Source organism: Canis aureus, chromosome 10 (assembly GCF_053574225.1).
Source record: "Canis aureus isolate CA01 chromosome 10, VMU_Caureus_v.1.0, whole genome shotgun sequence".
Taxonomy (NCBI): domain Eukaryota; kingdom Metazoa; phylum Chordata; class Mammalia; order Carnivora; family Canidae; genus Canis; species Canis aureus.
Window position 1 is genome coordinate 16,479,220 of NC_135620.1, and position 26,936 is coordinate 16,506,155.

Sequence of the window (26,936 nt, forward strand, 5' to 3'; positions counted from 1 at the left end):
AAATCAATGTTGCCAATTAAATCTACTAACTTGTGTTCAATTTATTTAACCACGCAGTGTAGTTTTTCCCCTCCATAGCCTTTTTAAACCTCCCATGGAACTAATATCATGCAGAACCTATTCTGTAACATGCTGATCTGAAGATTTTCCAAATGTGTAACTTACTTAAGTTTGTGGAGGCATCAGATCCCTTTGGGCATGTGGTAAGTATAAATTAAATCTATAAACCTTTAAAGTTGGTCATTCAAGTGCCTAGAGGAGTGTTTCTACAAGTGCCAACTAAATAAAAGAAAATAGCAATAACTGAGTTTTCATCACTCCCAAGTCCACAGAGTAAATCTTAGCTTATACATATGGTTAAGTATCAATATCATACACCTTCATTGAAAAGCATAATATGTACGTCAAAGTTAGCACTTGAGCTATGCTGGATTTTGGCTACTGTGAAGGCTAAGATTTAATGATAATAATTAACATATAGTGGGAATTACAAATTTTTCCCCCTCAAATTATTTCAGAAAACCCTTTCAACAACACAGTGAAAGTAATATGACGGTGATATTATTGTATCTTTTAAAAATTCTATCTTTTAAAAAAATGATATTATATTTTCTTTTTTGACCCTAAGGGCCTGTGCTAGTTTTATTTGTGCATGCTGTATATATGTTGTATGTAATAGAATAATTCTGTGTGTGGAATAACTCTGTACCACAAGGACCAAACAGAGGTCTCAGTGTCTTTATCAGTCACGATCCTAACATTTCACGATGTTATGTATAATACTACCAAGTACTTTGATGTCATTTTCTAAGACAAGGTTGAAATTATATAGGCTATCATTATCTGCTCCTTTGGAAATATATACAATCCCATCCAAATATGTTATTACTTTTTTCTGCCCTTTTGTACACTAGTGATATTTAAGATAACTCATCATTTTTTCTTCTGTCTCTCAAAAAAAATGTTACAATCTTTGGGATAAAATTGGTTTGCTTAGATTTTTGGGGTTTTATTTTGTTTTTTTGTTTCATGTTCTCCCCCAGAAACCAGGGTAGCACTGGGTACTCCATGAAAACTGTGACTTCCTCTCAGACCTAGGGCTCAGGACTCTCTCATAGACATCACAGAATTTACAGAATTATATTCAAAACTGCTACAAGAATGAACATCTTCTTTTCCATCCAGTTTTTCAACTTTTCAGATAAACTTTTTATTGAAGTATAACATAGATAAGTATACAAATATAAGCATCAAGCTCCACTAACTTTTTACAAAGTAGATATCCTAGGTAACCAACACCCAAAACTATAATATTATCTGTTCAAATCCCTTTATGCCCCTACCAGTCACTATCCCCACTAAGGAAACCACTATCCTGACTTCTAACACTACATATTTACATAAGGGAATCATATTGTATATTCTCTTTTGTGTCTGGCTTCTTTCACTCAACACTTTTTTTTTTTTTTTGAGATTCATCTATGGTGTATGTAGTAGTAGTTTGTTTATTATCAGTGCTGGGTAATACTCAGTTGTAATTTATTTATCCATTCCACTATATATGAACATTCAAACTGCTTACACTTTTTGGCTTTTATAAACAGTGGTGCTATAAACATTTTTCTACATTTCTTTTGGGTATTTACCCTACAGTGAAATCACTGGGTCTTAGAGTATACAAAAGTTTGTCTAAAGTAAATACTATTGAATTCTTTTCCAGAGTGATTTCATCAATTTACTCACCAGCAGTAAAATATAATTCAAATTGCTCCACATGCTCAGCAACACTTGAAACTGTCACTTTACAAACTTTAGCCAATATGGTGTGTCTGCTGGGTTGCTGTTATTTTTACATTTAATTCTCATTTTTTAAAGATGCAATAAAGTGTACTCACTTAAAATGATATCAAATTTGATAAACGTATACATCTGTGTAATATTCATATCAATAAAAATAGCGAACATTTCCATCACTCCCACAAAGTTACCTTGTGTCCCGTTTCAATCAATTCCCTCACCAACAGCCACAAGCAAACATGATCTGATTTCTGTCAGTATAGGATAGGGTTGCTTGCTTTTTAGACATCCTATAAATGCAAATATATGGTATGTATTATTTTGTGTATACTTCTTTTATTAAAACCAATGTTTTCTAGTTGATCTATGTTTTTATTTGTATCAGTAATTCATTTATTTTTATTGCTGAATTGTCTTCCATTATAGAGATACTATAATTTGTTTATCCATTCAACTTTTGATGAGTGAAGTTGCTTAAAGTTTTTGTTAGGAATAATGCTGCTGTGAACACTCACGTAGAAGTCATTGTGTGGTCATCTTCCCTGAGTGTGTCATATGACAAGTGAAACAACTAAGTGTCATCAAAAGATGAATGTATAAAAAGTTGTGAAATATATATAATATATAAATATATATAATATATATTATATATTATAATATGAATATGAATATATATTCATCAAAAGATGAATGTATAAAAAGTTGTGATACATATAATATGTGTAATATATAATATATATAAATATATATTATTTAATATATAATTTATTTTATATATATTATATATATTATATAATCTAATCTATATAAAATCTATATTATATATATTTATTATATGATCTAATCTATATATAATCTATATATAATATAGATTATATATAATCTAATCTAATATATATGTATTACTCAGCCATAAAAAAGAATGAGATCTTGCCACTTGCACCAACATGGATAAACCTAGAGTGTATTAGACTAAGTAAAGTCCGTCAAACAGAGAAAGACAAATACCATATGATTTCACTTACATGTGAGATCTATAAAACAAAACAAAAAAATAAACAAAAAAAAACAAAACTAGACCCATAAATTCAGAGAACAGTATGGCTGCCAGAAGACAGATGGGTGGGAGTAATGAACAAAAAAGAGTTGAAAGGAATTAGGATGAGTAAGTCATGATGATAAAAGGTACCCAATAGGGAATATAGCCAATGATATTGTTACAGTGTTGTATAGTGACAGGTGGTCGCTACACTTGCAGTGAGCATAATGTATAGAGTTGTCAAAGCACTATGTTGTACACATGAACCTAACATTGTGTGTCAAGTATACTTCAACAAATAATTGATTAATTAATTAATTAAAATATCTGTGAGGGAAAGGAAGTTTGGAGACTCGAAATAACATAATTTACCATTGATAGGGTTATATTTAGCAGACATTGGAAATATTCAGATACCTTTTTGTCTTCAATTATTCAAAATCTTTTCTCCTTTTAGTTATATATGATTAATAATACAGCTATTTCAATATTCCTTCCTACAAAGAGGATATAATAATTTATTAATATTAAAGCTACATATTACCATTTCATTGATGCTATAGATTCTCCTTCATTCCCATCATCATGTTGTCTGTGCAGACTGATTTCATCTTTTTTTAAAAGATTTTATTTACTTATTCATGAGAGACACAGGGCGGGGGAGTGGGCAGAGACACAGGCAGAGGGAGAAGCAGGATCCATGCAGGGAAGCCCGATGTAGGACTCAATCCCGGGTCTCCAGGATCACATCCTGGGCTAAAGGCAGTGCTAAACCACTGAGCCACCTGGGCTGTCCTGTGGAGACTGATTTTTTTTTTAAGATTTATTTATTTATTTATTTATTTATTTATTTATTTATTTATGAGAGAGAGAGAGAGAGAGAGGCAGAGACACAGGAGGACAGAGAAGCAGGCTCCATGCAGGGAGCCCAATGTGGGATTCGATCTCGGGACTCCAGGATCGCGCCCTGGGCCAAAGGCAGGTGCTAAACCGCTGAGCCACCCAGGGATCCCCAGACTGATTTCTAAATAGAAAATATTATTCATGAATTTTCATAGTGATATGTTAGCTACATAGAAGTCAATAAAAATGAAGATAATAAAAACGCTATGATTGAGAAATGGCATAATATTTATGTCATACTGTGTTATTTCTTGAACAAACAGGAAATGTAGGATCTTTATTTGCATACAATATATCCCAAGAATCATAACCATCTATTACCAGTTAAATTGTCATTTTGAATTAACTCATGTAAAAGTTAACATAAAAGTTCTCAAACTATATATAAATATTAAATATCTTAACTTTAAATGAGAGAGAAAATTCTTCAGATATATTAAAGAATTTGTTTACTATGGTAACTAATAATGGAAGACTGTAACTTAATTCTATAAATTTCAGTAGACAATGTGGAAAAAACTGGCACTGTAAGTATATTCCAAGACTTATCTACAAATTAGGACCAGTAGAAATGCAGAATTTTGTACATCTTTGCAGTATGCATTGTTTTTCTTTTCATTTTTTTAAAGATTATATTTATTTGAGAGAGAGAGAGAGTACATGAGTGGTGGGTGGGGCAAAGGCAGAGAAAGAATCTCAAGCAGACTCTGCATTGAGTGCTGAGCTTGATGTGGGGCTTGATCTCATAACCTGAACATCATGACCTGAGCCAAAATCAAGAGTTGGATCTTAACCAACTGAGCCACCAGGTGCTCCATTTTTCATTTCATTTTAATGATTCTCCACTGCTAAGGCAGGAAAGAAAACAATAGCTATCAACATCCTCACTCATTAAAGTGTTGAGAAGAAAATAATCCAAAAAACATCTGCTTTTTTCAATTGTCTTAGTCATGAGAGTTTTTTTCCAATTTGTGCTGTGCCATCCTTTTCCTTTATACCCACAAATCCTATTCAACTGGGGAAACAGATGAATTCAAAGGAAGTAAAGAAAATGTTTGACTTGTAATAGTTAAAATTTTAATATTTTTCCTAAAAATGATACTAGACATAAGTGAATTCCATACAAAGGTAAAACAATTAAAAAATTTTCAAATATTGATCACCTCATCCATAAATATTTTGATTTTTTTTTTGTGCTCAGGAGAAGATAAATCTCTAAAAGAGATTTATTCAAATCTCAAATATGCTAATAGATCTTGGGATGCCTGGGTGGCTCAGTGGTTAAGCGCCTGCCTTTGGCTCAGGGTGTGATACTGGACTCACGGGATCGAGTCCCACATTGAGCTCCCTGCATGGAGCCTGCTTCTCCCTCTCCCTATGTCTCTGCCTCTCTCTCTCTCTCTCAGTCTCTCATGAATAAATAAATAAAATATTTTTAAAAATATGCTATTAGATCTTGAATCTACACTGCTTCATATCTTGTGGTTGTTATTAAGGCTGTTTTCTTTAAATGAACAAACAAAATCTCTTTTTATGTTCTCTAAATAATTGTCCCATAAAGAACTGACATTCCTAAGCATTTTATTCCTTTGGTCTTGCTTACTACCCCTAAAACATTTTGCCAAATAAATATCATTTTTAAAACAAGGAGAGAGAAAGAAAAGAAGAAAGAAAGAAAGAAAGAAAGAAAGAAAGAAAGAAAGAAAGAAAGAAAGAAAGAAAGAAAGAGAAAGAAAGAAAGAAAGAAAAAAGAAAAGAAAGAAAAGAAAAGAAAAGAAAAGAAAAAAAGAAAAGAAAAGAAAAGAAAAGAAAAGAAAAGAAAAGAAAAGAAAAGAAAAGAAAGAAAAAAGAAAAGAAAAGAAAAAAATCCTTATACTCTTTTTTTAGGGGGGTTTACATTTTTTTAGGTTTGATTTGCTGATATATAGTATAACACCCAGTGCTTATCCCATCAAGTGCCCTCCTCAGTGCCCATTACCCAGCTACTCCATCCCCTGCCCACCTCCCCTTCCACAACCCTTTGTTTGTTTCCCAGAGTTAGGAGACTCTCATGGTTTGTCTCCCTCTCTAATTTTTCCCTCTCAGTTCCCCTCCTTTCCCCTATGATCCCTTTCACTATTTCTTATATTCCCCATATGAGTGAAACCATGTGATGATTGTCCTTCTCTGATTGACTTACTTCACTCAGCATAATACCCTCCAGTTCCATCCACATCAAAGCAAATGGTGGGTATTCATCCTTTCTGATGGTTGAGTAATATTCCATTGTGTATACACACACACACACACACACACACACACACACACACACATATATATATATAGACCACATCTTCTTTATCCATTCATCTGTCAAAGGACATCGAGGCTCCTTCCACAGTTTTGCTATTGTGGACATTGCTGCTATAAACATTGGGGTGCAGGTGTCCCCACATTTCACTGCATCTGTTATCTTTGGGGTAAATATCCAGTAGTGCAATTGCTGGGTCGTAGGATAGCTCTATTTTTAACGTCTTGAGGAATGTCCACACTGTTTTCCAGAATGACTGTTCCAGTTTGCATTCCCACCAACAGTGCAAGAGGGCTCCCCCTTCTCCACATCCTCTCCAACATTTGTTGTTTCCTGTCTTGTTAATTTTCAACATTTTCACTGGTTAATTTTCACTAATCTCATTGTGGTTTTGATTTGTATTTCCCTGATGGCAAGTGATGTGGAGGATTTTCTCATGTGCTTGTTGGCCATGTGTATGTCTTCTCTGGAGAAATTTCTGTTCATGTCTTCTGTTTATTTCATGATTGGAACTTTTGTTTCTTGGTTGTTGAGTTTGATAAGTTCTTTATACATCTTGGATACTAGCCCTTTATTGGATATGTAATTTGCAAGTATCTTCTCCCATTCTGTAGGTTGTCTTTAGTTTTTGTTGACTGTTTCTTTTGCTGTGCAGAAGCTTTTTATCTTGATGAAGTCCCAATAGTTCATTTTTGCTTTTGTTTCCCTTGCCTTCATAGATGTATCTTGCAAGAAGTTGCTGTGGCCAAGTTCAAAAAGGTTGTTGCCTGTGTTCTCCTCTGCTTCTTCAAATCTCACCACCAACAGAAACCAATTACTGGCTAAAAGAAAACATTCCCTCATAAAGGGAATAAGAAAATGTCATGGCTTAAAGAAGAAACTTTTAAGATCACTTGCTGTTAAATGATAATCAAAATGAGAGATCAGGGATAAGGTACAGATTTTCCCAGTTAAGATGGCATACAAAATGATCATGATTAATTATGAGATCCAGGTTGTCCAAAAATTTTTTTAAAAAGGCTCAGTAGAGATCCACTTTGATATCTCAGAATGGTGGGGAAGATAAAGATCAAAAAAGAAAAAAGGAAAAGTGTATACAAAAACATCAAAAATGAAATAGAGGCAGTAGATTACTTAAGAGTGTTCTAGATCTTCCAGCCACCACGACATGAGCAGTTTGACCCCACATGATTTCCATTAGCAGTAATTAACATTCAATGATAAGTAATACCCTGCAAGAGGGCCATAGGCACATTCCACAGCATCATATGATCCCAATATAACATATAACTTATCTAAGAAAATTTTATAAGCAGAGAAATAGTACGGTGAGTATAATTCTCCATTCTTTCATTTTTCTATAACACAGGATGGACAAAAATATTCCATCTGCAACAAAGCCAAAGTTCTTGGATAGAGGGTCTCACCATGTCAGCATGTGGAACATGTACCAGAGAACTCCAAGAATGAGGATGTGCCTAATACCATGTTGCATATTTACAGGTAAGCCTAACATGGCTAATGGGGAACATCTAAGTTCTCTGAGTAAAGGGAACTTTTAATGTAAAGGGCCAGATAGAATGCATTTTATAGAGAAATATGGGCCCTATGTTCTCTCTTGCAACTACTCTACTCTGCTGTGGCAGTACAAAAGCAGACATGGACAGTATATAAACAAATAAGCAGGGCAGGTTTCAATAAAGCTTTACTTATGAATATTAAATTTTGAAGTTTATATAACTTTCATATTGCATGCATTATTCTCCTTTGGATTTTTTCAACTATATAAAACAATTCTTAGCTCACATACCATTCAAAAATAGGAAGCAGGCTAGATTTGGCCCTTGGGTTGTAGTGTTTGCTGATCCCTACAAGAAGCAACAATAATACCTCAAGTGATCTCTAGGCCCTGGAACAATGTTAGGGAATATGAATACTGAAGTCAAGATATGCAAACCAAGAACCCTGGAAACAATCTTACATACCAGGAATGCTGACATGAGCTAAAGACCTTGCCTCTCTGCAGACCAGTTCAGTCCACTGAACCAGCTCTCAGCTAAGCCATCAAAAGGGGAAGGCCACCAGGGCCATGTAGTTGTGTCTTTCGTTAAGTAACCACAAAAGCTCTAACAGAAAAACCACACATTAAAGCATGCTTTTTATAGAAGATTGAGAACATTTAAAAAGGCCAATTGAAGAAGAGACATCATGAAAAGAATTATTCAAAGAAACATAGGTAATGTCAGATACAGACTAGATAGTATAGTCACTTTACTTTGTCAAAATAGAAAAAGAGTCACAAATGTTCAAATAAATGAAATATAAAGGACAGAAAGAGTTGGAAATCCTAGATTTTAGGGGAAAAATGCAAGTGAACAATAAAAATATAACATGTGTACTGAAAGTCACATTAAAAGCACCATATAAAAATGAACATAACTGAAAACAAAGTCAAAAGTATGGTGGATGGGCTGAAGTAAATCACATAAATAAGAGCAGAAAACAAAATAAAACATGAACATGACTATGGAAAAACATGGATACAACAAAAGATATTAAAATACATTCTCCGCTTAATGGTTTGACTTAAAATTTTTTCACTTTACAATGGTATAATGACTTCAGTTAGAAACTGTACTTCAGATTTTGAATTTTGATCTTTTCCCAGGCTACCAGTAAGTGACACAATCCTCTCTATTGATGAGGGGCAGCAGCAGAGAGCCACAGCTCCCAGTCAACCACATGATGAAAAAGGTAAACAAATAATACACTTAAAACCATTCTGTACTCATGTAATCATTCTGTTCTGTTTTCTTACTCTCAGTACAGTCTTCAATAAATTACATGAGATATTCAATGGTTTGATATAAAATAGACCCAGTGTTAGATAATGTTGTTCCCCTGTAGGCTAATATAAGTGTTCTGAACAAGTTTAGGGTAGACTGGGCTTAAGCTATGATGTTCTATAGGTGTACTTTTTTTTAGGATTTTATTTATTTATTCATGCAAGACACAGAAAGAGGCAGAGACACAGGCAGAGGGAGAAGCAGGCTCCATGTAGGGAGCCCAATCTGGGACTCGATCCTGGGACTCTGGGATCATGACCTGAGCCAAAGGCAGACGCTCAACCACTGAGACACCCGGCATCCCTCTATAGGTGTATTAAAGGCATTTTCAACTTCATGATATGTTCAACTTATAATGCATTTATCAGTATAATTCTATCATAAGTAAACAAGATCTGAATATATAAGAGAACAAACAAGTAACACAACATTCAAGTACACAGTTAACCTGTACTGAAATACAGCAGCCTTGAACCTACAGACTGTCTTAGAGTGTTCCTAGGAAAAATGCATACAGAGAAATCTATATAAATACATGGAACTCTGGTAAATTCCTCAGTCTTTAACTATAAAGGAGGAATCACATAGGTATTCACGAATGAAAGAGCAAGTTGCATTCAAAGGGGATGTCAGGTGTCGTTAGAGGTCTCCAAAGAAATGTTCAGTTCTCGAGAAAATGTAGAGGTATCCGTAAATTTCTAAGAATCATTGTTATCCCAAATTTATATGCAGGAAGTTATCCTTCATGTTTAAAGTTAAAGATAGAACTTCTCACTCTTGCATACTGAAATGTAGTCAAACAAGAAATAACACATGATAAAGAGTTTAGGGAAATGGAAACTAGAGAAAAGAATGGTTAGTCAGAGTTGCATCCATGTATGCCAAAACTAAAGATTAAAGAGCTAAAGGAATTTTAATTAAATAATATGAATGTTAATACTTCTTAGAAATGTTAAAATGATAAAATAATTAAAAATGGGAAAAATGGAAGCTAAAAGGGCAAATGTGGGAGGAAGTGTGAGTGGTATCTTCTTCATATTTCTTAGCAGGGAGGCAAATATTTTTCAGTCTTGAAATATATAGTTAAAATAACTCTTTTTATACATACAAATATCAAAATATTACCTCTCAAGTACAATTTCTCAGTAAGTATTACTGAGTGTGCTCCATGAAAAGGAGGAAAAATGAAAAAAGAGATTTAAGACTATCAGGAAACAAGAGATGTGGAATGGATAACCATCATAGGTGACCATCCAATCCTTCAAAATGACAACAACCTAATAAATTATCGTACCATGAGTCCCATCTTACTGGAGGTACAACTAAGAACATTCACTCATTCACCTTGCAGCTGGTTGCAGGCACATGGCCCAGGATCTGGTAGGCTTTCCCATGAGTCTTTCAATTCCAAGGCAAGAAATGTGAGAAACCCAGTTTTGTTTAATTTTGTTGTTGGATTTGGTGTATTGGCTTTGTTTTGTTCCCCTTCTTAAATGGCTGGCCAAATATGTTCAGACTGTGGTAATATTTATTAAGTAACAGCTCTACCATCTCAGATATGAATGAGAGGAGTGGTGGTAAGTGATGTTTTAATCCCATTGGATCTTTGATATGGTTCTACATATTCCTCACCGAACATTAGTCATGAACATAATCCTCCAGCTCTCCCACTTACTGTGTAAGCTACATAAGATTTTTTTTACTAACCTTCACATTTTCACTAAAAATAAAATACTTTTATTCTGAATTAAAAGCTGTTTTTAAAATGTATGTCTTGCATACATACACGTGTGTGCGGCACACACACAAGCTTCAGTAATTCTGTAATCTCACTTCAGGTCCTTTTCTTCAGTTAAAATCAATAATATTAAGCTTAATGTTAAGTTTAAAATACTATGCACTATGCACGATGCTATGTCATGTGTCAAACTGTTCCTATCTTTTACACTGCTTGCGTGTGAATAAAGGGAGATGAAGTTGATAGTCACCAAAACTGATTGGTGAGTGATGGATGGTGAGATTTAGAGTAAATTTTTGTTTTCTTTTCTGGAACTTTCCATTTTGCTTCATTTTTTTTCTTTTTAAATACACATGTAGGGGATCCCTGAGTGGCTCAGCGGTTTAGCGCCTGCCTTCGGTCCAGGGCGTGATCCTGGAGTCCTGGGATCAAATCCTACATCGGGCTCCCTGCATGGAGCCTGCTTCTCCCTCTGCCTGTGTCCCTGCCTCTCTCTTTCTCTGTCTGTGTCTCTCATGAATAAATAAATAAAATATTTTTAAAAAATCAAAATAACTAAATAAATAAATACACATGTAGCTATTTTTTTATAAAGGCCATAAAATAATTATACGACAAATTGCTATAAATTAGCAACTTCATTCAAAATATTTACTGCAAAAAAAAAAAAACTATTTACTGCAAATTTAAGAAATATTTTTCCCTGTGTAGGCAATTGATCATATGTAAGTATACATTGGTGTGTGTATGGATGTGTTTACGTGCATGTGTTATTTAAGGATCATTACAAACTAGTCCAGTATTTAAGTTTTTTGGTATTGTTTATTATGTATTCATACCTCATTTATTACCTGAATAAAAACCGAGAAATGGAGAGTCAGAATTTCATAGAACTATTAATCATTACAGCAAAAATTAACACCTGTCTAGACATATGTATTTGTATATGACATCTATGGCATTTCAGAAAGAAAATAAGACAATTGAACATTCACTGTTCCAATGTGCCAAAGGTTTCCTCCTCACAAAAAATCAGAAATAATAAAAACTATATAGTTATTTTTTTTTCAGATCCAAAAAGTCATGAATATCTGCAGAAGCTGATCTCCTGTAGTAATATGCAATGCTAAGTGCTCCATACCCATGAACAACCTGAGAGAGATTGCACTCTACATAATTATGCAAATAGATTTTTTAAGAAAAAGAAAAAAGCAGAAATGACAATATGCTAATATGGCAGCAGCATTGAATACGATGAGGATTATTAAAATACGAAGTGTTTGTTCATGCCCAGAGCCTTTTTTTTTACTTAATATTTTTTCATGGCACACAAATCTCCAAAGGAAATATTCAAGAAAGAAAGCCCTCAAATCATAATTACCATAATTATACTTTTTCATCTTAAAATCCTCTACACACCCCTAGAATAAATATTATATGTAGTATATAGTATCATAATTAAAGTAAATGTTCAAAGAAATGATGCTTTGATTGCTGTTTGCTACATATTCTATCTAATGAGCCAGAACTACACAGTGTATATGTATGGTTTGTGTCTATTTGTTATTATTATTAGCATGGTGGCTTTGACTAATCTTAATTAAAAATCTGCATAAAATGTTTCTGTCCCATTGTATAGAATATGCTAGAAATATATAACAAAAATTAATATTAGAAGCAGTGAATAATTTAGACTACTTGCCAAAGAAATGTTTTAAAAGAAAGCTTTCAAATGGAGATAAGCCTTGTAAAAGAACATCAGAGATGAGCGGTAGCTGCAAGCTCTTTGCTCAGCCATGTGAATGTATTGCTTAATTATGGATCAAGTTAGTCTTTAGCTCCTTGACCACTGTGGATTATTCTTTCCATTTTCTTCTACAAGATCATGCTGAGCTGGGTGATACATAGATAAAAACTTTATATTATTCACCAGAATATATTCTCTAAAGAACATCAAAAACGGGAGGGGGTGCAGAGAGTCCTTTAAAAGGCTTTGATTTTAAGTAAAAAGAGAAATTCAATTCTTATTATTCTAAAACAAAATACAACTCACTCTGAGCAAAAGATTTAAGAACCAGAGATAATATTCTTTTGTGGAGTTAAGTCCATAAAGAAAAGTGATCAAAATACAAAAATGAAATTGTCCTTTGGCTGCCAACATTCACAGTTCAAAGAATAACTGAATACAGTGTCTGTATAATGGTAACTAGGGGCAAATCACCCCTACGTTTTTGAAAAAGAGAGTGGTAATGAAAAAGGGAAGTGGGGAGTAATTTCTGGTTTTTCGTCTTTTCCCGAATGTCATAACCAAAATAATGGCCAGCTTCCTCTTGGACAAAGCAAAAATATTTTATTTCTAAAGTTCAGAATCTCTGTTTCTAAATAATAAAAAACGAGTAATAATAATCTACTTTTTTTTTCAGAAGGAAGCAATCTTGTGTAACTGAAGGATATTTAAGATGGGAGTAAGAAAAGCGTGGGTGTTAGCTTCTTCTTTGTCACTAACTAGCTATGTCTTTTGGTTAATTTCTTGGAGTTACCATTCCACACCTACAAAATGAAGTGGCTAACTAAGGTACTGAGGAAACCAAAAATATCACAATTCTAAGATTTTAAGTACTTGTTTGCAATTCATTTCCCATTCTCCCTTAACCTCTAGACCTCTCACTTTATTAAAAGTGTTCTTGTAAAGATACATAATAATGTCCACATTGCTAGATACAAGGGTCCATTCTCAGTCCTTGCTTCCTGATATCTCTATTGTTTTTCCACCTGTCAACCTGTACTTTCTATTTTCCTTATAGAAGTTGAGATGATCTTTCTCCCCCCGCCCCACTTTGCCTTTTTTTTCCTTCTTCCTGTCCTTCTTTAACACTTTCTAAGAATTTTTTTCCTAAACTTTTTACATTATTTTCAACCAACACTCTACAGATAGGGACTTTTCCAGTGAGGAAGTCTGAGTCAGGTCATATAGAGACAAATCCTTTAAAATGAGCATTTACAGAGAGCTGTCTTGTAAATCAAAGATAACAATTCTTTAGCGATAGAGATTTTAGTGTAGCTCCAAACTGATTTTGTGCCTCCAGTGGCTGCTAGACTCTGGTTTTCACAGCTATCATGGTTGTGAAGCTAATAATTTTCAAGGCTTCCATGAAACTGGGAAGAAGAGGATAGATATAAGGCAAGTTCACATGCCATTATCTTGCTGTTCATACCAAGATTCATTCAGCCATTTTTCTTGAATAAATGCTTCTTGACTGTTGTAGGATTTTGATTAATTAGAAGAGCTCAGAAAAATTTTGATTTTGGCCATTTTGCACTGTTGTTGGTGCTTTTATGGAGGAAGGGACTGTTTAGTGGTTCTTAATCTGCCTTCAAAACTGTTTCCCTACAACTGACTTTTATGGAATTATCCCCCAAAACCCGATTTTAGCTCAGGTTTTCCAGATTGCTGAAATGGTTGGTGCAGAGAAACCCTAGCAGACAAAGTAACAAAACAACCACACCTTAATGTATCTTATTCAAGCATGTGAAAAATCAAAGTCCTAAAGGAAGCCAGAGAGAAAAAAGGAACCTTACCAAAAATGTAACAGCATTTTTCATCAAAAACTATAGTTGACACATGAACAACACAAGGATTAGGGGTGCCCACTCCCCCAATACAGTAAAAAATCCACAGATAACTTCTGAGTCTCCAAACACTTAACTACTAACACCCTATTGTTGACTTGAAACCTTATCGATAACATAAACAGTAGATGAACACATATTTTTGTATGTTACACGTTTTATATACTGTATTCTTAGAGTAAAATAAGCTTGAGGAAAGAAAAGGCTATTAAGAAAACCATAAGGATCAGGAAAAAAAAAGAAAGAAAACCATAAGGAAGGGATCCCTGGATGGCTCAGCAGTTTAGCACCTGCCTTCAGCCTGGGGCATGATCCTGGAGTCCTGGGATCAAGTCCCATGTCAGGCTCCCTACATGGAGCCTGCTTCTCCCTCTGCTCTGTGTGTGTGTGTGTGTGTGTGTGTGTGTGTGTGTGTGTCTCATGAATAAATAAATAAGATCTTAAAAAAAATGAGGAAGAGAAAATACATTTGTAGAACCATGCTGTAAAAAATCTGTGTATAAGTAGATGCCCACAGTTCAACCCATATATTTTAAGGGTCAAACGTATACCAGCCAGAAGATGATAGGATGACATCTTTAAGGCAGAGAAAAAAATCAAAAAGGTCATCCTAGCATTCTATTCCCAGTGAAAATATTTGTGAAAAAGAATAAATAAAATCTTTTTATAACAAATTAGAGGTGAAAAATTCATTATTAGGACCATTGATGAATATTATATCACTTATGAATTTTTTTCAGTCTTTTTTTCCAACTAACTCTGAGATATATTCACCATATAGTTATAAGACATAATACAGAGAAATCCTATGTACCCTTTGCAAGTTTCTCTGAACAGTAATGCCTTGAAAACTATACTATGTGTGAGATATAGATATGATATAGTCAACATTTAAAAAGTTCCTTTTCCAAAATGATCTGTTATAGCTATAGCCACCTCTTCCCACCATCCCTAAGCCCTGACAACAATTAATTTATTCTTGATTTCTATCATTTGGTCATTGTAAGAATGTTACATAAATGGAATCAAAACACCTTTCAAGATGGACTTTTTCTAAACTGAGCATAATTATCTCAAAATTCATCCAAATTGTTTCATGTATTAATAGCTCATTTTTTTTATTACTAACATTTTATGCTACAGGTGCATTATAATTCATTTAACCAGTCATCTGTTTAAAGACATCTGGGTTGTTTTCAGTTGAGGCTATGTTGAATAAAGCTGTTAGGAATATTTGTATACAGGTTTTTGTGTGAGCACAGATTTCATTTCTCTGTGACAAACACCCAAAAGGTTGATTGCTGCATTGTATGGGAGTTGCAAGTATAGTATTACAGGGTACTATCAAAGTGTTTTCCAGATGGATTATCATTTTACATTTCCACTGACATTGTACCACTGACATAGTTTCTCTAAATTCTGCCATTTAGTGTTGTCATTCTATTTCATTTTAGCTGTTGTCCTATTCTGTTTGGTCAAGATGAGGAATGATCTGGGCCACCAGGTTAAGGATTGGAATCTGTACTAGTCACCTTCGTCTGTTGGGTGGTGAAGAGGAGGTCATGAAACACCTTGCCAATTATGTTTTTCCTCTAGTACTGGAGTCCCTAATCAGTTCTCCTTCCTCTTATCTATATTAGTTTCCTACTGAGGCTATAACAAACTACCAGAAATTTGATAGCTTACAGTAACACAAATTTATTCTCCCATGGTCCTGGAGCTCAGAAGTCCAACACTTCCATTTGGCTAAAATCCAAGTGTACCCTGGGCTGATTCCTTCTGGAAGCTCTGTTTCCTGCCCTTTCCAGTTTCCAGTGGCTGCCTGCCTTCCTTGGCTTGTGGCCCCTTTCTCCATACTCAAAGCCAGCAGCACAGCATCTTCAAATTCTTTATGCTTCCCTCATGACACAGCCTTCCTTTCCTAACTCAGACCCTCTGGCCTCCTTTTAGAAGGATTTACACTGGGCCCTTATAGATGATACAGGACAATCTCCTCATCTCCAGATCCTTAATGTAATCACATCTGCAAAATCCCTTTTACTATGTAAGGTACATTTGGATTCCAGGTATTAGGATGTAGATATCTTTGGGGGACATTATTCAATCTATCCTATCACCTTTCAGAGTTCTCTGATTGTCTCTTGTGTTTCTAGTGTTTGTTGTTGACTTAGTAGAAAGGAGAAAGAAGAGGTGTTATTTACTCAAAGTTTTTATCCCTCTCAAATTCATATGCTGAAATCCTAACCAACAATGTGATGATATTGGCGGGTGAAGACTGTTGAGGTGATTAAGTTATAAGGGCTCTGTCCTCTTGAATGAGATTGGCTCTTATAATAGAGACCCCAGAGAACTCCCTCACTGCTTTTACCATTTGAGGACACAGGGAACAGATGGCCGGCTGCCTCCTAGAAGAGAGACAGTCCTCACCAGAACTTGAATGTGCTGGCATCGTGATCTCAGACTTGGAGCCTCCAGAACTGTGAGAAATAAATTTCTGTTATTTATAAACCATCCAGTCTACTGTTCTTTGTTACAACAACCTGAATTAAGATAAGCATATGCCATTTTACTTGGACTAGCAGTATACTATTATTTTTGTCTCTAGCTTTGTGTCATATTCAAATTTTATAAATACCCATTCAGTTTGTTTTTAATTCAAACCATCAATCAAAATATTGAACAAGACAAGGCCAAACACAGAGTCCTGTAGCACAGTTTGAGAATGTCTTATTTTGGTCCTATTGGAATATGGTTGGGAATTATGAATCCATTTGTTTGCATCATCATCGAGTTTATACCTCTCTACCTTTTCTCTAAGTATAAAAAGCTTGGCAGGATGATCTACTGAAATCACAATGATGATAGCATTTCTTTCATGAATAGATTAGGGAATCCTATTAAAAATAAGTTGTACTAGTTTTTAGCACACTTTCCTTATCTAATAGACTCTAAATATCACTTTTTAATCTAAATCATTCCAAGTTCTCTACTTCATAAGGTGTTGTAGTATTATGGCAGAAATAGTCTATCACTGTTCTGAAATACCCCAAATCCGTCTCTTTCCTTTTATGAAATTTTGGGCTAGTACTCTGATTGCATCTCTGAAACCTTTATACTTTGATCTTGAACATTGTTAATGATGGTTCTAATATCAGATCTGCAGAGTCTTGCCTTCTTGGGATGTCATTCCTCTTGGTCTGTAGAGAGCTCTAATTTAAAAATAACCAAGTTCTTTGATTAATTTCATGTTTTATATTGGTATTGACATTTCTCCTGTAAAACTCCCGTTTACTCCATGGCTTTTCGATTTTCAAAATCACTGTCACCACCTGAACTCTTCATCCATCCTTTTCCCCCACATGTGTGGTACACTTGATAGGTGACAGGCACTGTGCTCAGCATAAGGCATATAAAGATGAGAGTAAATCAATTATCTGGTAACATTTTGGTCATCTGTTACCAGTGTACTACTCCTCCGAGCAGGGAGCCTATCCCTTCTCTGCTCACAGTGACTCTGAACATAGCTTACACAGCCTTTTATAATCTTTAGCAGTTCCTCAGGCCTCAGTAACTCTGGCCTCTCATTTCTTGATACTGCTCTTCTAAGTCTATGCAGCTCTTTTATTCTCATTCCTTGCTATGTGCCCCTCTTCCACATTTTTTTTTTAATTTCCTGCTTTTGGGAAACCTTCTGGTGCAACTAAATCAGTTCCCTGAGAAATATTTTCTTCTCCATTTGAATGTAGACTATCCAAACTGAAGTTTGTTTTCCTACCCTACTCTCTGAGCAACATTCCCTTTTAAGGCTCATACAAAAGGCAAATCTTATTTCTTCATTTAAGTGCTTTTGAAATGTTTTTTAAAATGCCTTAGTCGCATGTCTAGTTATGGTTGGTGTTTATTTCCACTTTAACCACTTCCCATTGTGAATAATTTCTCGCTTCTTAATCAGAATTAGATTCACAGAAGCAGCATCTTAATTTCTTCATTTGTCTTTAGAAAAGTAAAAAAGAATATTTTAGGTGCTCTTCAACATAGTTCCATTTCCAGATGGTTGAAACTTATCATGACTTTACCTTAATAGCGTTTCCCTTTTTCCTGCTGTTTATAGTAAAAAATCATGTTTAATGACAATCTTGATTATTTTCTCAAAACGCCTTTCCTAAACAAAGACATTGAAACCATTCTTCCACTAGTCCCTTCCCAAAATATTATAAAATTTCCACAAAGAGCCATGTCTTTTTTTTTTTTTTTGGCTCTACTTCGAACAAACCAGCTGTCTGCAGAGCTATCAGCAGGGTTTATTTTTCTTGGCCTAAATGCAAACCTCTAGTTATTAATATGGGTGTGAGTTCTTCTTGCTGACAATTTAAGATAAAGTAAATTGGAAGTGACATAAAGGAGTGTGTGTGTGTTAATGTGCGTCACTGAGGTTCTTTCCTGACATTCTGAAAGGTCTTGTCTAGATGGCCCACACCAGCAGCCACTGCAAGCAGCCCCATACTATTAAAGGGTGGGCATTCTCATTGATTTGTAAAAGTGACAGATGCAGCATGTGATTGTAAATTAGCAATGTGAAGTTATTCCCATGAGAGGTCCAAGCAGGCACCCCCAACCTCCATCCCCCCAGCAATTATTTGGCTGTTTCTCAAGCTTTTTAACATTTCCTCCGACTTGCTGCAGTGAGTCCTTTGGGTTTTAGCATATCGTTTTTTTACCTCTTTCTCTCTACACTAAGTCATTCAAAACAAAATAGTTTAAACATGGAAAATTATCTTAGCATTATAATTGTTCTTATCTTTACCTTCTGTAGCTCTGGATAATAATATTGCTTTTGGACACTGTCCATACCATAGTGCTTCAAAAACTTCACTGTGCATAGAAATCACCTAGACTGCTTATTAAAAATGCAGATTTCTAAACCCCCTGCCCAGAGATTCTGATTCCGCAGGTCTGGCAGACAGCCTGTGATTGTCTGTTTACAGCACTCTCCAGGTGACCTTTATGCAGGTGGTCCATGGGCTGCCTTTAAGAAGCAGGAGATTCCATCCTTAATCTCTTTTCAATCTTAAATTATATGTTTCTTTCTATTTTTAGCTGGTTTACATTTTCCTTAGGCAATGTTTTTAATAGTGAAGATTGTCATCTTCAATCTCTATGTTCAGCCAAGTTGAAATGAGCCCTCCTGAGACCTGAAGCATTCCACCGTGTTACAGGGAGAAGGTAAGAGTACAAGAAGCATGGTCACTGGTCCTAGGCTCTGCACTTCATGCTTTCACATATTATGTGTCTGGTGGGGCTTGGTTAGAATGCACTTCAGCCCACCCTTGATAATAGCAACACTTTACTCTTGAGAGATTCCTCGTTTGGATATTGTATATCATATTGGATAGTACCTTTACAGAGCCATATTTTTTTCTAAAAGAGCATATTCATATAAAATATTGAAACACTATTAAATTTACAAGGCAACTAATGCTATAGCACCTTAATCAAAAGCAAAATACCACATGATGAAATGTCATGACTTCAAAATGCGTAGGAACAAACTTTGGCCTAGACTAAATGTCAGCAGTAAAATACTTGGTAATGAAATGAGTAAGACCAAAGGTCAGGCTTCCATAAAAATCCCATTCTAGCTCCAGCTTCGTTTTAAATCATTGCAGATTATGTATGGTAAGCTGTCTATATTTTCAAGTGAGATGTCCTTCTCATGAACTTCAGGCTGGATATTGCACATGAGAGGAATATGTCCCAGCCTGAGAAGCTGTACTTTGCAGTGCTTTCCTTCTTCCTCTTCTCTTCAGTTGGTAGAAGCCTGCCTTGGTGCCTAGATCTCTTTTCTAAAGAAGGGCCTGTATTAGTTTACAGAATAAATAAGTGACTTATGGCCTCCCATGTTCTGGTTTGACCAGGAAAATCTCACCTTATAATCTTTTGTAGATCAGTTTTTAGGGATCCTTTCTACTCTCAAAAATGTCCAAATTTTGGTCCATTTCTAGAAGTCTTAAGATGAATGACCACGTTAGATCATTTTGTCATTTTGCTTGGAATCATCTACTGCTGTGGTCCTCCACTTTGAACATGCTTTAGAATCACTTAGAATACCGATTAAAACCTAGAGTATGGGGTTCCATCCCCAGAAATTTTGGTGTGGGTGGGACCTGAGCATTCATATTTCTTATAATTCCCCAGACAATTCTGGTGTTCTGGGCCAGGGACCATGCTTTAAGAACTAGTGACCTGCTGGCTTCTTGTTTCACTCAGAGTACAAGCCAAAATCCTTATAATGGTCTAAAACCTCAAATGACTGGCTTAGAGCTACCTTTCTGACCTACAACCTGCTAACCTGCTTTCTCCACTCTAGCCGCACCAGACTCCTGCTGTAGTAGGAAGAAGCAGGTGGTCTTTTGCCTTGGCACAGTCCCTACTGCCTGAGAGGTCTCCCCAGCTACTTCCATGGCTCACAGATACAATTCCTTTGTAAGTATTTACTCATGGTCTCAGTAAGTTTCCCCTGACCATCCTCGTCAGTATTATAACCCAACTGCCTAGCTCTCTTAGCTCACTCAAGTGTCCCTTTTCTTCACAAAACATATCAATTAAAACATTTTACCCCATTTACTATCTATACCCGAATCCCAACTGTAAGCTCTGCGAAGGGACGTTCTCTGCTTTGTGGAATGATCCTGAACACCCTGATGAGAGCCTAGCATATGATAGGCATTTTATATGGGTTTACTGAAACAAGGAATGCATCACCAATTTCTGTTGTGCCTTTTTATATAAATTAAATTTTATATAAATTAAATTAGTAAAGCATGTGACAGCTAGAAGACTACCACAGAATCCTGAGGTACTGTATGCACATAGGTAAAAAGAATCAGAATTTAATGCCCAAACTTTGGACTTGAGACTCTCTCTTGTCCAATCTTTACTCCTCAAGTTGTAAAGCCTTATGCCATATCTGTGAAATCTTTGTGCTATTCGATTATTCCTTAACTTTATTTCAACACATCTGCTGGTCATACATTCCCAAACTATCTTTCTTGTTCTTTCACCTCTTACTACTACAGTTTTAAAAGTCCAACATTAACTGTTTCTATGGAAACTATTAAAAATGTAACATCTATAATGCACAAGAAAAAGAGGTAATAGGAAAAATTGATCCAGAAGTGTCACTTACATCATGCACTGTTTCAAACTTCTGCAAAAATTGATTCCACAAACAATACTCTTTCTGAGGGTCAAAACTAGAAGATTAGGGAGATCACTGTCATCAGAGGCAATGATTCACAAGTTTATAATGAATTACACTCCATTCTCTTATAAGATTCCTTGTAATCACTATATTTAAAAACCTGTCCTTCGATTTGATGTAAAAATCATTTCCTTTTTATCTCAGAATCTGTGTGGTGGTGGACACCCTCATTATCCCACCATCGCACCAACCAACTCTCAGCAGAAAAGTTAATCTTCAATGTCTGTTCCTCTCCTGTTGTATACCTATGTGTACAGCAAAATTGGGAGCTGCAGTTTTTGAAACCAGCCTTTTTAAAGCATATCACTTTTCTATCCCTTCCATCAAAAACATGTCACTGGAATTCCTCTTCATGTTTCAGAGGAAAATAATATTCTCGTAAGAAACTGTATCCAATCAGAGAAAATAAGCTTAGTAATTACAGGGATATAGGCTTCCTTGAGGAAAGATACATTTTTCTTTAATAGTTCAGCTGCTGTCATCAATTATTCAAAGCCCAATTTAGATGTTGTTGTTCTTTAAACTCTACTGGTTAACTGATTTGGGATTAATGTATTAGCACTGGCCATAAGCTGCATCACCCTGCATTCACTGTAAACTGCTCTCTGCTCCATGGAACCGAGTTCCCCTGGCTCTTCATTAACTACCCTGACCATCCTTTAAGGCTAAGCAGACTGATTAGCCCCACAAGTGGAGCAGCAAACACATTGATGGCTCATTTTTATTTGACACGGAGGTTTAGGGGTCTGTTTCAGGGGTCTCAGTGGTATTTTTTTTCCAAATCCATTCCGTAACAGTTAGAATGTTCTCTAAATGACTATTTCTCCAAGAAGAATAGAAATACAAATATGTCAAAGCTGTCAAAATTGTTGACTCCTAAGATAATCATTCAATGGGAAGAAAACACATTAAAAATAAAACAAAATTCAAGTGACCCCATGGTATCTGCACTATTTTGTCAGATTTCATGATTTTGGACCCGTAAAGATTTTTATAAGATCTTTGAACTATGCTGGGTGCTTGTCTCTAAAGCTTTCCCTATTGTTTCATTTTTTGTGTTCTGGTTGGAAGCTATCTGTTGCCTTACCTCAGCCTATCCGTCCAGTTCCTGTGCTACTTTCCCAAATTGTAAACAAATTATCTAACAATAGTAATATTTTCTAATTTTCTCATCTACTATTAAAAGGAATTATTTTAACACATTCCAGTGGCCGGCAGAGTGCCTAACACTACATACTGCACAATACGTTTTCAGTGAGTGAGTGAAGAATTCTTTACATCTTTGGCCTCTTTGAAATTCTTTGTGACACTATAGCAAATTGAGTAGGACTTTTGGGAATAAACCAGAGAAAATAATTAGGTTACTTCAGTATCAATTATTGTGTGATTCCATGTAATGCTGGCTTGTTGTGGTGGTATAAAATTTATTTGAGTGATCCTTCTGATCAAAAAAGTCTTTTCAAAGAAGTCATGAAGAAAACAAATTAGAAGAAATTAAATCAAGTCCCTCCTGTCCAGATGTTTTCTATAACACATCCAGAGAAATCACTCCATATTTTCCAGAGCAAGGGGGGCTTCACTGGCCTTCACTTTGAAAAGGTTAGCATGTTTCCGGGTTTTTCAGTCCCTCAGTATTTTCATCCTCTGTCTGGTTTCACTACCAACATTCTTTCTTGAGTTTTTCATGATCTAATATGGGTCCTTGATTGTTTTGTTTTGGGGAGAACTGGTGATAAAGAGGTATTGGCTACTCAGGAAGACAAGGGTGATATGTTCGAGATGAAAACATCTTTAAGAGTTTGAGGAGAAAAAAAAATGATGTGTCTCCTTCTCTCTGTTTTTGCTCCTCTCACCAACCAAGGTGATATATTGTCCTGAAAACAAAGGATCACTTTTGACTCATCTGATTATGTTTTGTTTCCTTTCTCCACTTTTGAGATTCAACAAGTAATTGTAGAGTAGTTTTGTTCAGATAATTATCATTATTGTATCTTATAATCAAGACTCTGAAAGTTTTCTTCTAAACATGAGTAGGGTCAACCTTTTTTATTCTTACCATCTATTTTTCTAAAGGACCATTAGAACATTAATCACACATGAAGAAACCACACATTTTCTGTCAATAAGCCTCCCAAAGAGGCAAGTGAGTAACCAAACTCTTCCACCTTTATTACTTCTAATACTTTTATTCTTTCCTTCATTCACCCAATAAGTGGCATGAAAACCAAGGTCTTTGGTTTATGGGGATTTTTTATGATAGTTTGTCTACGACAATAAGTTTTGGTAAAATGAATTAAAATCCAATATATTTAAGTATTAATAAACTTTATAGAATCCCTGAATAGATATCTTATTTCACTTTGTAAATTAGAGCTCAGGAGCCAAACAACTCCTATATAATGAACTAAAACCTAAGCAGAAGTAGAGGGGTAGTCTTTACACAATGATGGGCAGAGAATCAAAATTGATAGGAAATTGAGAGATGTACCACATCTACAGATGTAATATAGATCCACATTTTTCGTATAAAGAGATGGAGGCCAATAATATTAGCTTTAGCTATGAATTGCTAATTATCCTGTGATTAATAAAATAAAAATTCTACTGTATGCCTATTTTAAAAAATAAAATTCCCTTAATCTATGATTGCTTAACTCTTGCTATTTTTAACTCAAATGGCTCAACACTGAGGACATATTTTGTAGCAGCATATTCTTAGCTCTCTATAATTCATCCTTATAACACCTAATGTGATATAGGTGTACTTGTTTTAAAGATAAGGAAACCTAGTCACAAAGACTCTATTTAAATTGCTCAAAGTCCCCCTACTGAACCAAGATTCAAACCCAGACAGGCCAGACCTAGAGTATGTAATCTTAATCCCTATACCTCCTTTAATCACAATTAGTGAATATATTAGCCTCTCATTGCCATTATAGCAGGTTACCCACAATCTAGGTGGCTTAAACAGCACAGATTTATTATTTTATAGTTCTAGAAATTAGAAGTCCAAATGGCTTTCACTGGCTAAAATCAAGATGTTGGCAAGTCTGCGTTCCTTCAAACACAGGGGAGAAGCTGTTTCCTTGCTTTTTCCAGCTTCAAGTGCTCCTTTGCATTCTTGGGCTTGTGGCCCCTTCCTGCATCATCAAAGTCAGCAACGTAGCATTTTCAAGAATCTCTTTCTCTGTTTCAATCATCACATCAGATTCTTCTATAACTGATTCTCTTTCCTATCTTGTAAGAGGGAGGACCCTTTTAACTACATTGGGTGCCCTCAGATAATCCAGGAAAATCTCTCCATCATGAAATTTTTAACTTAATCATACCTGAGAAGTCCCTCATACTATGTAATGTAACATGTTCACAAGTTTATGTGAACAGCTTTGTTGGGCGTGGGGGGCGGGGATTATTCACCCTCCTGCTGTGCATCAAAATTATTGTTAAAGAAAAGAACCTGAATTGTATATGGGAATTAGAAGTGACTGTTGTGACTCTTGATCCCATTCTCTAATACTTTTTCACATCTCAGTTATGAATTGTTTCTCAAATAAGACTAAATCAATAATATCTGTTTCATACAGGAAAAAATTGCTTTGAGGTCTTCCAGGCGTGTATATACTTCATGATTATGGCTGCAATTTTAAAGATTATTCTTTACTTGCTTCTAGACACACACAGACACTAAGTCAAAAGGTATACAGCCAAAGGCCTGACTGTATGTGGAGTGTCTCCAATGTGAGAATCATCCGTTATCAGCCTAGATTGCACTGATATGGACCCAAGTGATGCTGAATTTGTGAACAGCCATGATTACAGATGGCAGGTGGATGGGCTAAAGACAGCTCAAGGCAGAAATTCCCTCTTTATCTCCTTACCATTTTCTTCTTTTAGACACAGAAAATTTGAAGCATAAATTTAAGAAATGGGGTAGTGTGCCAAGTACTTAGCAGATCTCCACTGGAGGAAAAAAAAACCTAAATTGATATCTAAACCCAATAGATATTATTAGAAATTTCCTCCCTCATATGTAAATTAAATATGATAATTACTTCCCTTCATGTTTCCCTCTGCAGAGAATGGAACTGTAACAATTATCCAAGTGGAAGAAGTGGCAGGGGGTGACAAAGAGTCACATTATGAGATATTGTCAGAAACATTTCATCTCTGTGGCTTCTGCATAGACTCCTGCAAGCATTCTGGGCAAGGAGAACAAGAGAACCCTGGCCAGCTCAATATTACCAAGACCTCTTCTTGACAAACATCTAAAAACTGTGGACTGTACTAGGAAAAGACTAGCTTTATATATACATATTTAATATATACACTGATCTCTGTTGTGCTTCAAAAGCATCCATCTTTTTCATATAACTTAGCATTTCAAAACACTATTTTTTAAAAAAAGATGGAGGGGGGGCCGCCAGTCAGTTTAAGGAATGGACAATTTGAAATCTCCCCTGATATTTTAACATGCCTCTTTTGGAAACTGCACACAATTGCAATCAGAGCAAACAAAGACAATTTGCTTTTACAATGAAGTAGCTTAATGCTTTCCTTAAAGGTGTAACTTGATTAATTTCTTTTATGAGGCTAAGCAGGATGATCCAAGAAGAAAAATGTCATGTAGCCACAGAGTATTATGATTCATTATAATAAAGGCCAGGATAATAACAACCTAATAATAGAATACGAATAGACTTTAAAGCAACAATGCAATGGAATTTATAGAAAGCAGCAAGCAGCTCTAAAGAAAAATAGGATGGGGACTTCTCATGGCAAAAAAAAAAAAATGAATCTTGTTTGTCTCAGGAAAAATGAAATTCAAACTGGCTATCTTTAAGTCTTTTTTCCAGCTTTACATTTACCTTGGCAAGAGAAGCTCTGGTCTACAGAACACCAGTGTCCTTTCCCAATGGATGAAGGAAGAAGTTACTCCTATCAGCTTTTGTTTAATGTTATAAATCTGACTTACTTGTCAGCATCATGATTCATAATAGCAAACAGAGAGAGTGTGAAGCCAGCATTTCTGTGGGTTGGGAATAGATTAGAGTATTTAGACAGCTTTCATGTCCAGTCTCAGCCAGTCTTGCTGGACATAAAAGAAACTTCAGAAAATTCTCCAGATCTACTACAGACTCAGAGTAAGATCCAGGGAGATGAATCATTTCTTGCTGAAGGTAAGTGTCATGAATATATCAGCGAAGCTTACACTAGCAACATTAGGGGAAAATGTTGTTCTTGTGTGTGAATAAAAAATGCATATTAATCCATACTAAAATTAAAGATACGTGTTGGGGAGCTTTTCTATGTCTTTATCCTCATGGGCTGGTGAAAAATTACCTAAAGGAGGGGGCATTTAGATGTATGTGTATTATGCTTCCCAGTTGAAGTAAGTGGTGATTTCTCTCTACTCAACAACAAAGATATCCACT

At 35.4% G+C, this 26,936-nt stretch overlaps 1 long non-coding RNA gene across 2 annotated transcripts; it reads left to right on the forward strand.

The window, feature by feature from the left end:
• On the forward strand, nucleotides 1-26,288 carry LOC144321594 (uncharacterized). Of its 2 annotated transcripts, none has more exons than XR_013387193.1 (6): nucleotides 1-203; nucleotides 7,399-7,532; nucleotides 8,698-8,783; nucleotides 19,341-19,466; nucleotides 20,611-20,726; nucleotides 25,581-26,288. It is a non-coding gene; the product is annotated as an uncharacterized LOC144321594 (long non-coding RNA). The 2 variants fall into 2 exon arrangements; XR_013387194.1 differs by lacking the exon at nucleotides 1-203 and adding an exon at nucleotides 6,774-6,963.
• Nucleotides 26,289-26,936: the final 648 nt, after the last annotated feature.